Here is an 11964-nt window from a genome sequence, read left to right as displayed (position 1 = left end):
ACATGCGGGAACTGCAGATGTCTTTTTTCAGGAAAGCAAATATAGTAGTCATGTACAGTAATAACAAAAATAGCAGAGCAAAAAAAGATTTACACAGGAGATCATAAGAAAAGCAGAAATGAGAGTGCAACATATCACAAGGCCATAAAGTTGAAGAGTAGTACTGAGTGAAGAGGAGTTTTCAGTTTTAAAAGAGGAAATGGATGAACCACGAATATGTTGGGGCAAGGAATTCCAGAGCTTAAGGGCTATGAGTTGTTTCGATTGGCTGATTCCTCAGTTTTTTCCCTTCATCAGCCCAATAGACTCTCTTAGAGGTGTCAAGCTCATTTTAGGTGATGGGCCACACGACACTCGGTACAATGTCAACTCAGTTTAGTAGTCTAGTTACATGTCAGCAAATCATAAATGTGTTTATCTCATCTTCATTTACCCAAAAAGTACATTCTGAATGCACAAACTGATCGAACAAATATCACCTCCAAAATGGATTAGATGCTGAGTCAGTGCAACGTTTGATGCTGAGGATTTGGCATCATTTACATAAATTCTTTTAGCGAACCTCAAAGATTGCAAAGAATGAAACACATATGAGTCCATTAATATTCACCTTCGCAAATGTGAGAACTTAACAGTCCTGTTTAATCTGACTGATTTATTAAGTGGTCAGCACTTTCACCAGGTAAGCTAAGAAAAGTTAACTTAGCTAGCTAACAGATTTTAACTGTGGACCTCATTCACCAACCGTTTTAAGAAGAAATTTCATTTTAAAACCAACTTGCGCAGTTTTCACAAAGATTCCAACCTTCACCAGTGTTTTCTTATTTGGGATTTGTTTGTAGGTAATAACAGAATCTATGCACAAAGATACGACCCATTCTGCGGTTTAAGAACACGTCATGATGATGAAGACATTTTTGTAGTACCTTTTTCAAAAACACATTTAAAGAAAAATTAAAGACGGTATTGATTGTCCTGATTATCAATTGTTCTGCAAGGATATTTATCGTTAGACATTATATTAAAATGGATGTACTGCAAATGCAGTAACCTAGATAAAATTTAGCTTACTTTGAGCTGCTTGTTAACAGTTTTGTCATTGAGCTGTGAGTTTGGTCTTCCACACAGATTAATCCAAAGCTTTTTCAGCCTCAGTAATGAAATAAAAACTCTACCCCCCAAGACTGACAGGAATAGTATGTTTCTGAATTACATGTTTTAAAGTTTTAAACCTTTGCACCATTTCTTTACCTAATAATGGTGACTAATTTCCCGCTATCGCCATGCTCACGCCAGGATTGTTCAGAGGAGTTTTGCATTCATTTGTCGAATAAAATAATGCTTGAAGGCAGTAACTAAACAGTGATTTGTTAAGTGGAGGGTCAGTCATTATTTTGCAAATGATCAATAAAACATTAATAGATTGAACAATTTAGAACATGAATTCAAAATTTATCTCGCTTAAGAGCCATAAAGGGGCTGTGTGGCCAAATGTTGAGAAGAGCTATTTTGTCCTTTCAACAAAAATCAAACCACCGTGGGAGCCACAATATCTTTTGTCCATTTTACCATCTTTACATTAAATATGTCTCAGTATGTGCTAATGTCCTAGTATAGGATAAAAAATATAAACGAAACAGCAGACTTATTTTGCTTTAAGCTTTAGCTCAGCTATAGTCGCTTTTCTCGCATCTCTGGCAGGAAACTTTTCCTGAAAAGTGGAATAGTTTCTTGAAAATGTCTCTCAACGTGCAACTTTTTACGAGGCTGAAGTCGCTTCTCCTTCACCAGCTTTGAGTTCGAGGTGAGGTGCCAGAATGTAACTGCTGCCCCATTCAAGGTGGAATGGGAGAATTCCAACAGGAAGCTGGCAAAGAAGCTGCTTTAGCCTTGAGACTTTCTAATGTTTGAGTTGCAGATTAAACGTATCAGGAAACCAGTCCATCATCTTTAGTCTTTCTCTTTGCGTTTTCTTTAGCTACTAGCTAGGCCAGATTCTTATCTGCATGGCTATGGTGACCAGCAGTCTGTGCACCAGCCTTCAGGGTTAAAGGATGGTGAATAAGCAGTTATACATTAACTCAAGCATTTGTTAAAACTGTGTTAGAGCTAATTATCAGCGAAGCTTTATTTTACTGCAAAGGAGAATTATTTTATGTTTACCTACAAATCTAATTCTGCTGTAGAGCCTCAACAGGGCAGTAAAAGAGCCACATGTGCTAAAACTTATAGTAGCTTAATATAGCTGTCTGTATAGCTGTTTGTACCGCTTAGAGAGAGAAACAGCTAGCATACTGCGTGTGGCAAGCGTCAAAAATAGACACAAAATTTTATGCGTGCATTACTGCCGTGTGAAGGGCTACACTGATTAATGTCCAGCAGTGCTTTGAGCCCTACTAATTTATATGTGAGTACATTGAGTAAAAGCAGAGGAACTGCAAAGAGTTGGCAACGTGAAACAAGCCAACACTGAAAACTTGTGTTTCTGTCCTGTGTTGTCACATCATCGTGTCTCTTGTTTAGACAAATTCAAATCCTCAAAATAATTTTTAAAATTTGACTTTTTGTATGTGTTGCTACTTTGTTGGCAGAGAGAGGTTTTTCGGCCCTTTTTTAGGAGTCAGATGGTGATGATTATCTTCTGTTGTGAGCCAGCAAGGGACTCCACTGAAGGCTTTGTTCCACTTTAGGTCCCTCCAGCAATGCAAGTAACTCCCCTGAACTCTTTGGAGAAGTCAGAGAATAGCGTTTCTTAAAACAAGTCCTTCTTTGGGTATCTTAGGCTTAGTTAGGGCTGTTAAAACTGGAGAATAAAAGATGTTTGACAGCTTGCACCCTGTGTCAGGCTCAGGATTGTAAATCTCCAGTCTTACTGTAATCCTCCAGATACCAAATTATCAAAATGGGCTTATTGGGTGCTTCAAATGCAGAGACATTGAGTTTGAAAGGTATGTTAAATTAGATAGTATGATGAAGAAACCCTGACTGAAGGGGATTGTTGATGTTGTTCAGTGAGGGTTATCATCATAAAAAAAAATGATTTGGGACATGAGCCAGCACTTAATGTTAGACAAGAACAGTGGTGCTGTGGAGTTCAATGCCACAAAAGATCACAGCAGGGCTGCCCAACCCTCCCCCTGGAGATCTGTCATCTTCAAACGTTCTTTCCCACCTTGATTAAAGGTGTCGTTCAGCGAAAAATGAAATATATGCAGTTTTCCCCTCAGCCCAAACAGCCTTTGAAGTTTGTTTCTTTAGTTTTGCCCTGGAGCTGCAAAGCTAACATGGCTAACACATAGTAGAAGTTCATGACCACGGATTGGCATTGTGCTAAACGATTGCACAGTTACATTAGTTGTTAAGGAATCTTAAGTCAATTCACTTCTGGATTCTTTTGAAAATAAAGTAGTACTGTTTTTATCCATGCAGCGTACTTTTGTGCATTTTCAGATGGAAGCGCCTCGTGGACTTGGCTTATAATTCACTCACTCACGTTTAGCAGGTTAAATATTCCCCACAAGGAGGTGCTGTTTCTACTTCAGCTTTTGGTGCTTCATAAGAGTGGTGCTTCACATTAATGACACTGTGTGTCCTTTTTAAAAATAACAGCATGCCATAAAGTGTCATGTAAGCAAGTCTTTTTGAGATTACTCAACAACTCCAGTATTTGCAAGGCAGTTTACACTATGCTAATTGGTGGTGTGTATGCTTCCATTAATTACTTGGCAGGGATTCATGATCATACTAGAATCATGTCGGTATCTGCAAATAATTGCTTAAAAAAATGACCAGCGTCGGACAGATGTTGCCCCATCATATGATGACTTACTTATTGTACTCTGGAAGGCATTGCTGGGCTACTGCGCCTAAATATCTATATTTTTATTCATTTTACTGCATTTGTAGCCCTGTAAATGCCAAATAAATATTACATTTCTCTGTAATGCTATTCCAGGTGGATCTGTTCCCAATCTCTATAGTCTTTAAATGTTTATTTATCTGCTGGATATCGACATGATCCCAAAATTCAGTGCATCCGTACTTGTTAGCTGTAGTTTCATAGCTCTGCTGCAAAACTGAAGAATCAAACTAACACATCTTGGCAGATCAACTATATTTAGGATAAGTAGAAAATGATATAAATGTGATTTAGGGTGTGGGACGTGTGAAATTATTCCTTTAACACACCTCCCTCTGTTCTTGTAGTCCTGACCTCTTTAATGAGGTGCATCATATGTCTCTTATTAAGGCTGGAACTGAACTGTTCAGGGTAAGTACATCTGCAGAAGCTTTGTTGGACATTATTGTTAGCAGAGTTGTGGAGTTGTTTATTGCCAGCCTGTCATTCCTTGAAGGATGAGGTGATTAGGCCTGTTGGCTGGCAGCTGCAGTGGCTCTATATTGCACCATTCAAGTAAGTAATTAATTGGTTGAATTAAGTCGTTTCAGATGCAGGACTGCGGCCAGCCACCTCCTGCCCTGCAGAAGATGACCTCTAACCCCTGTGGCTTCTGACTGGTTGGGTGAACTCACTTTTCAATAAAGCCAGAATACATTAGTTTAAAAAGTTACAGTATTTTTAAAAATGTGCTGCACACAACTAAAACTAAACTTAAACTAAAACTAAAAGTTCTGTTTTCATTCTAACTTCAGCCAGTAGCAATTCTGCACATGATCACTCACTTCACACCTTTCTCTTGTGGGCAGAAGGGTTTCTATGGTAGGTTAAAGTTACTGTTCTCTAGTTAGAGCTTCCTTAGCCCTTCTGTAAATTAAATAAATCAAAGATGGTCTCTGTGCTATTAGTGTTATAATGTACCACATTAATCCCTGCTTTCACTCTCAAATCTCATCTTATTTTCATCTAACTCTTAATCCTCTTATCAGTAAGAACCAGGGCTTCATTTGTGCTGGAAAACCCGGATCTGGATCTGGATCTGAATCTGGATCTATATGCAAACTGGGACTAATAACAACTGTGTAAGACCTGGTAGACCATCAAAACTGCCCCCATCAGATAAACAGCACTTAAAGCTTCCATCTTTGAGAGAGAGGAGAAGATCAAGCTGCTTCAGATCTGAAAACATCCACAGGTGTTTCTGTCCATCCTTCCACTGTGAGAAGACAACTCAGCGCTATGAGTCTGAAAGGATGTGTAGCTGTCAAGAAGAACCTCACTGAGAAAAGGAAATAGACAGAAAAGAATGAATCGAACAAAGGAGCTGCTGGTGTTCTCAGAACAATAGACTGAGCCCAGAGTCCAGACCTCAACATCACTGAACGTGTTTCACATTAATGAGGATTGTGAGAAGCAACCAACTTCTGAGACTGAACTTTGCAGGTGTGGAAAAATATGCCTCCAGATTTCTTTGAAAAGCTGAAAGTAAGTCTCCTGAAAAGGATAGAAGCAGTAATAAAGGTAAAGAGAGGACAGACTAAATACTGAAAAATGTCTTAAGTAGTTTGAGGCTTCTCTATAAATTGTCTATTAAACATATCAGATTTTTTCCTAATACTGAAAAATAAATAACTTGCACTTAATGGCCATTTTGACTGGAAATTAAATAAATGAAGAGTGGTGTCTGACTCTTTCACAAAGCTGTACTTGAAGTTGAATCTATCACCATTCCATTCTCCAGGACCTCACCATTTACAAATTAAGCTCTGATTAGAACCTGTCCGACTCTTTGTGGTCGGGTTTCTGTTATGGAGCACACTCATTCTTTCCAAACCTGTAATCCACCCGGTTCTCCAGTTGATCGCTCCCTATTGAGTTTCAGCACTATCACTCATCCTGGCCTATTCCTCTGCTCAAGTACCAGTACATATTCTTTTTACAACTATCTCCTGGATATTATGTTTATGAGAAGCTGTGTGTAACTTTTTTATTGATCAAATGATAAATTACATAGACGTGCATTATTGCAGCAAAGTTGTCTGCCTGAAGAAGGGCAAAATACCTTAAAACTACCTCAATCAAGTTGAATTATATCTATCTTATATTTTCTTATTGCACTCAGATTATTTTTTGTTTGTCATGTGGAGATCTTGATGGTCAGGGCTGAACAGGAAAGCTGTGCTCTCTCCTGGCTTGAGCCACTGTAGCGGAAAGGTGGGTTCTTTGTGGGTTTCTTGACCCCAGAGAGAGTTTGATAGTAGCCAATTATTCATTTTCAGGCTCCAGACAGCAGGCCTGATTTTAAACCCCACTGAAGGCTGGGGACTGCTCTGATTAATGTCTTTTCCCTCCTCAGCGGTATGCGAAGAAAGTAAACAATTCCTGATTTATGCCTCATCCCCTGATGTGCTGCAGATTTCGTCACTCATTTGCCACCTGGTCTTATAAACAGTGGAGGTAAAAGGGTCCTGCAGAGTCGTAGGAGTATGTATGTGTACATGTGTAAGTGTCTGGTCTCACCAGAACTGGCGTTTTAAGACTTCAAGTTAAGATGTCAATATCGCTCACATCTGTTGCTGATGATGGGGACCTTTTAGGGGTGAACAGTATCTAGAGTAGTATCTTTACTTTGAGTGGTCATTTGTAAATGTTTAATAAACTCAACAGATTATCAGTAACACATCAATAACATATCAGTGGTGTAGCAGTAATGAAGCATCTGAATACACTGAAGTAAATATCTTGAAGATGTTCTGTTGAGGGCGGCACTGTGGCGCAGTGGGTAGCGCTGTTGCCTCACAGCAAGAATGGCCTGGGTTCGATTCCCGGCCGGGTGACCGGGGTCGTTTCTGTGTGGAGTTTGCATGTTCTCCCCGTGTCTGCGTGGGTTAGGTGTGTGTGTGAATGTGTATGTCTGTCTGTCTGCCCTGCGATGGACTGGCGACCTGTCCAGGGTGTATCCTGCCTTCCGCCCAATGACAGCTGGGATAGGCTCCAGCACCCCACCACGACCCAGAAGAATAAGCGGTTTAGATGGATGGAGGGATGGATGTTCTGTCATTACTTACATTAAGTAGATGGATTGTTAATATGTTACTTCCATTACGCAAAACCTAACCCTGACCCTAATCCTAACCTTAACCTCAACCCAAAGCCTAAACCTAACCCTCATATGTTTTTGACATGTTACTTAAAGTAACGTTGAGTGTTTCATCTAAAAGAACCACTTAAAATAAAGTGTCACCAGATTTTGCTATAAAAATGACACTATTTGCATTTTCTTCAAATGGAGTTAATTATCCCTTGGGATGCACCAATATGGGAATTCTAGGCTGATGCCAATATTTCAATAATTGTGATGTCCATCTGCTGATGCTGATACATAAACATTCATAAAATGTAGGAGTAGGACTAAATCCATCTGGATTAGATTTACAGAAACATTTATTTCTGTACAGGTCCAAATGCAGAATTGAATAAAATGCAGATATTTTAGCACAGTAGCTTAGCATCACCTAAACATTCTGCTCTTCTGGAGTACAAGAAACAGATAAAACATTAGTTTGATTTATTCAGTGGTGATCAGTGAATATTAGAACATAGCATTTAATGTCAAAGTTTGGGCCATTAATGTCAAAACCTGGTCAGAAACAAGGGAAAAACCACCTATACAATAATGCTAATTTCCCCTAGCCCCTATGGGATTCTAGCACTAGCGCTAAGCTAACCTTGCTTCACATTAACATTTTTGGCTGTTGAAGCTTGTAAAAGACATTCCATGTTTTATTTGAAGCTTGTCACAGACATATCTTGTACAGCCCTATAGCAGCAACCCTAACCCCTCATTCAAGGCCCCTTAATAGCTTCATTTAATGACCTTCTGCTTGCATAAATTTAGTACACTTGATAACTGCATTGTCTGTAATGTTTGTGTCCTTCTCTCTTCCTTCAGCTTGGACTGCAAATAGACTGTCTAGTGCTGATTGTTGGCCAGCAGCCACATCGAATCACTAGACTAACAGCTAGAGGTACACTCTGTGTTGGACTGTTGTACTGTCAGTATATCCATTTTTGTCTGACTGAGACTTCATAGACAGAGCCTTCTGCTTTCAATGCTGTGACAAAACCAAAACAGGCATCTACCACATGTGCCTTGATTGAATTACCATATACCACTGTGTAAAACACAATTTTCATGGAGTGGTTTGCAGAATTCCAGAGCTTTTTGGTAAATTCAGAACATTTCATGGTGCATTTTCTAAAGATCCACATCTGTCATTAACTGAAATTTCACTGTTTCATATTCCCTCTGCAACCAGTGATGAGCTAACATCTCTTCTAGCAGCATCGCCAGGTGCTCCTGAGCTGTTTACCTCCAGTTTCTCAAACTCAGTTAGCTCATTATAGCGATCAAAACACTGGCCTCCCAAACTGACTAACGTGATTAGTGAAGCACATCTCTTGGCAGTGTGTCACCGCCCTTACATGCGCACACAAACATGCTCATACAGTGCGGGGACGTGCTCTGGGTTTGAGTCACTGTGCAGCTGTGTTTATAGGCTGTGTGTGTACGTGTGCATTTGTTTTTGTACATTTTCAGGACAAAATGTCTTGACTTTGTAGGACAACCAGAGAAAAACTGGGCTAATCTACATTTTTGGGAGCTAAATGGTCCTGACTTAAAGTGCTTTTTACAAATGCTTCATTTTTACTTTTTTAATCTGAAAGAGCAAAACCATTCATTTGTGGTTACTGTGGTAAAAATGTTTATTACAAAAGAAACTTTTTTTTTTAAATTGGATTCATGTCAGGAAAATGACTAGGCCATGTGAGCACCTTCACCACCTTTTTTAGAATCGAGTTATTTTGGCTGTATGTTTTTGGTTGTTGTCTCCTCTGTTATGTTCCAATACTTTCCTATTATGTTTCCTTCTATGCCATGTTCGACTGCAGTACGGTGTGCAGAAAAGCAGCCCCATATCAAGATGCTCCCACCTTTGTACTGCACTGTAGATATGGTATCTGATGTTCTCGATCTGTCTTTCTCCAAACATGATGAGCTGTGTTATTGCCAGAAAATTCTGTTTTTGTTGTGTCTGACCAGAGTACATTGATATGCGAAATGATTTGCCTTTTTTCATTTGTTTTTTTTTCTTCTTTTTATAAGTTACAGCAAACATAACACAACAATGTTGTTCTTGAGAACTTTAGAAATCTTCTTTATCTTCACTATGATTGCTACTTGTTGCATTTAATCTTAAAATTAAAATTTTATAATAACATCCAGTGCATTTTTGTTGCAGCATTAATATCTAGAAATAGAAGTATATTAAATTACAAAAACATTTTTGAGTACTTTCCATCATTGTATATGTAATACATCTGCTCTCTCTGTCTCTCTCTGACTCAGTTATATATATATGTGTGTGTGTGTGTGTGTGTGTGTGTGTGTGTGTGTGTGTGTGTGTGTGTGTGTGTGTATAATATATATATATATATATATATATATATATATATATATATATATATATTAAGCGTATTCTTTTCATTATTATTATTATTACATACAGGTACTTACATATATACCATACATATGGGACATATGTGCTGAAATGTGAATGTGTGTAGGTTTCACTTAGGTCCTCTTTCCTTTCTTGGATCTGGAACTACTGTGCCACTGAAGTACACAAAACCCTTCCAGGGCCTGTGAACTACACATCCTGTGACATGCACTCGTTTATTTAGCTTAGGCAAGTATCACTAAACCTCTGCCAAGAGGGTCTGTGCAATAAAGACGAGCAGGACGGGAGCAGTGCTGTTTGTTTTATGTTCTACAAAGGAAACAAGGTAGAGTTCAATTATGGTTGGCACAGAGTGGGAGCAGGCAGATGTTTTCACAGGAAACTACACCACTCACCACCACTACTTCCGTGCTTTTGCTGTGTTCCCGTTGCTGTGTGTTTACTGGGTATTTCTATGATGTACATATTTTCAGTTCTGCAATTTAACCTCTCTTAAAGTGAAATTCCACAATTTTTCCTAAATTTCTGCATAATTCAGTCATTTAGAGTGGTTTGATGTTAAATTGTAGAGAAACATACTAATTTCTTACTTACTCTTTACAGCAGTGCTGATAGGAACCAGAGATTACAATGTCTACAGCTCAAATGTAGCCATTTTATTTATTATTTAAAAATGACAGTGAACCTACATGAGTCCTCTGAGTTTTATATGTAGTGTTCATGGTAAAATAGTGGTAAGTCTGAAAAAATAGGTTTGCATGTTCATTTCCATCTTGAATATACATATACATACATACATCATCTAAACCTCTTATCCTTCTGGGTTGCGGTGGGGTGCTGGAGCCTATCCCAGCTGTCATTGGGCAGAAGGCAGGATACACCCTGGACAGGCATCTTGAATATAATAAATCTGAATACATTTTAGACCGAGAACTATCATAAAACAACGTCTAAGGCATTGTGTAATACCTTTGTCAACATTCTATGTTATAACTGTCTGTGAGGGAGCTTTTAAAGGCATTAAACACTTCAGACGTCTGGTTCCTATCACCACCACTGTGAACATTTCTAACTCACCAAGTTTGTCTAGAATAGAACATTTTCCATCAAACCACTCTGCATGACTTTGTTTACATCCTAATGATTTAATTATGCAGAAAAAAATGGTGGAATTCTCCCTTAACAGAACTGCATATGTTTTTTACTGCTTCTCTCCCACTTCTGCACTGATGTTTGTACATATTTGTGACTAAGAGGAAGAAAAAAAGCCTTGCACATCTGCTGCCCAGCGGGTTTTCACACTGTGAGATAATTCCAGCTACTAAGCAGCTGTTCTGTAGTTTTAACATTCAGCTGACGATCTGCTGAGATTATGTTAGCAGGCGTTTACCTTTTAGGTCCTTATGTGGATTAGTGGAGTGTTTTAGTGAGTGATGATTAGATATTGTCAGCACTGACAAGTTTAATGATTTTGAGAAAATAGCTGTTCTTACAGATTTTTTTTTTTTAAAGGATGGTTTGTGTCCATGGATTGTGTCCTGTATTATAAGCCAGTGTTTACAGAATGCAGAAATAGATTTTTCGTTGTCTTTATCAAAAGGGAACTTTACAGAATTTTCTAAATATTATGCATAATTACATTATTACGATGTGAGTCATTCAGAGTGGTTCGATGTGAAATGTTTCATTGGAGAGAAACTTGCTGACTCTGATTTCTTTACAGTGGTGGTGATAGGAACCAGGAGTTGTGATGATTACAATGGAAATATAGCCACATTATTTGCCATTCTGCACAACTAGTGAACCAGCATATGTCTCTTTATATGTAATGATGATGGAATACTAATTTGGATTTCTTTCCAGTGGTGGTGATGAGAACCAGGGGTCATAATGTCTACAACTCAAATATAGCCATTTTAGTTACTATCCGAAACAGGGAGGAAATCTACATGTGTCTTCTGGGTTTTTATTTGTAATGTTGAAGATGGTAAAATAGTGATACATCTGAAAAAAGAAGTTTTCTTTGGGTACTATTTTGCCTCACAACACCCTGCATGTACCTCTCCGCCATGAGTAAATTTTAAAAAGATACATTTTAGGTCAAAACTTTATCTCAAAACTGTATCACATGTCCATGTCATGTAAGAATTTTCTATGATGGAGCTTTTAGAGGCAAAAAATGCTTCAGACGTCTGGTTCCTATCACCACCACTGTGAACAACTCTGACCTGCTAAGTTTCTCTAGAAGGGAGCATTTCACATCAAACCACTCTGAATGACATTGTTTACATTTAAATGATTGAAAGGGTCGAGACTGAAACGTCTTCCCACTGAATTCTGTTGCAAATGTGTGAGACTTGAGTTTTCTATCTTGGGTGTGATAATTAATCGTATGCTACAGATGCCACAGGTTGAAAAGCACTGGAGTGTTGCTTTAAATGCGAATATCTTTGAGTGTAAAGGACGAAGCACACCTGTACACTTCCATCTCTAACAACTGTTATTTCTGAGACATATCACATCTGGCACCCAGGAGACAGAGCC

The sequence above is a fragment of the Colossoma macropomum genome, unplaced genomic scaffold (assembly GCF_904425465.1).
Source record: "Colossoma macropomum unplaced genomic scaffold, Colossoma_macropomum, whole genome shotgun sequence".
Taxonomy (NCBI): domain Eukaryota; kingdom Metazoa; phylum Chordata; class Actinopteri; order Characiformes; family Serrasalmidae; genus Colossoma; species Colossoma macropomum.
This window is presented reverse-complemented; position numbering follows the sequence as displayed.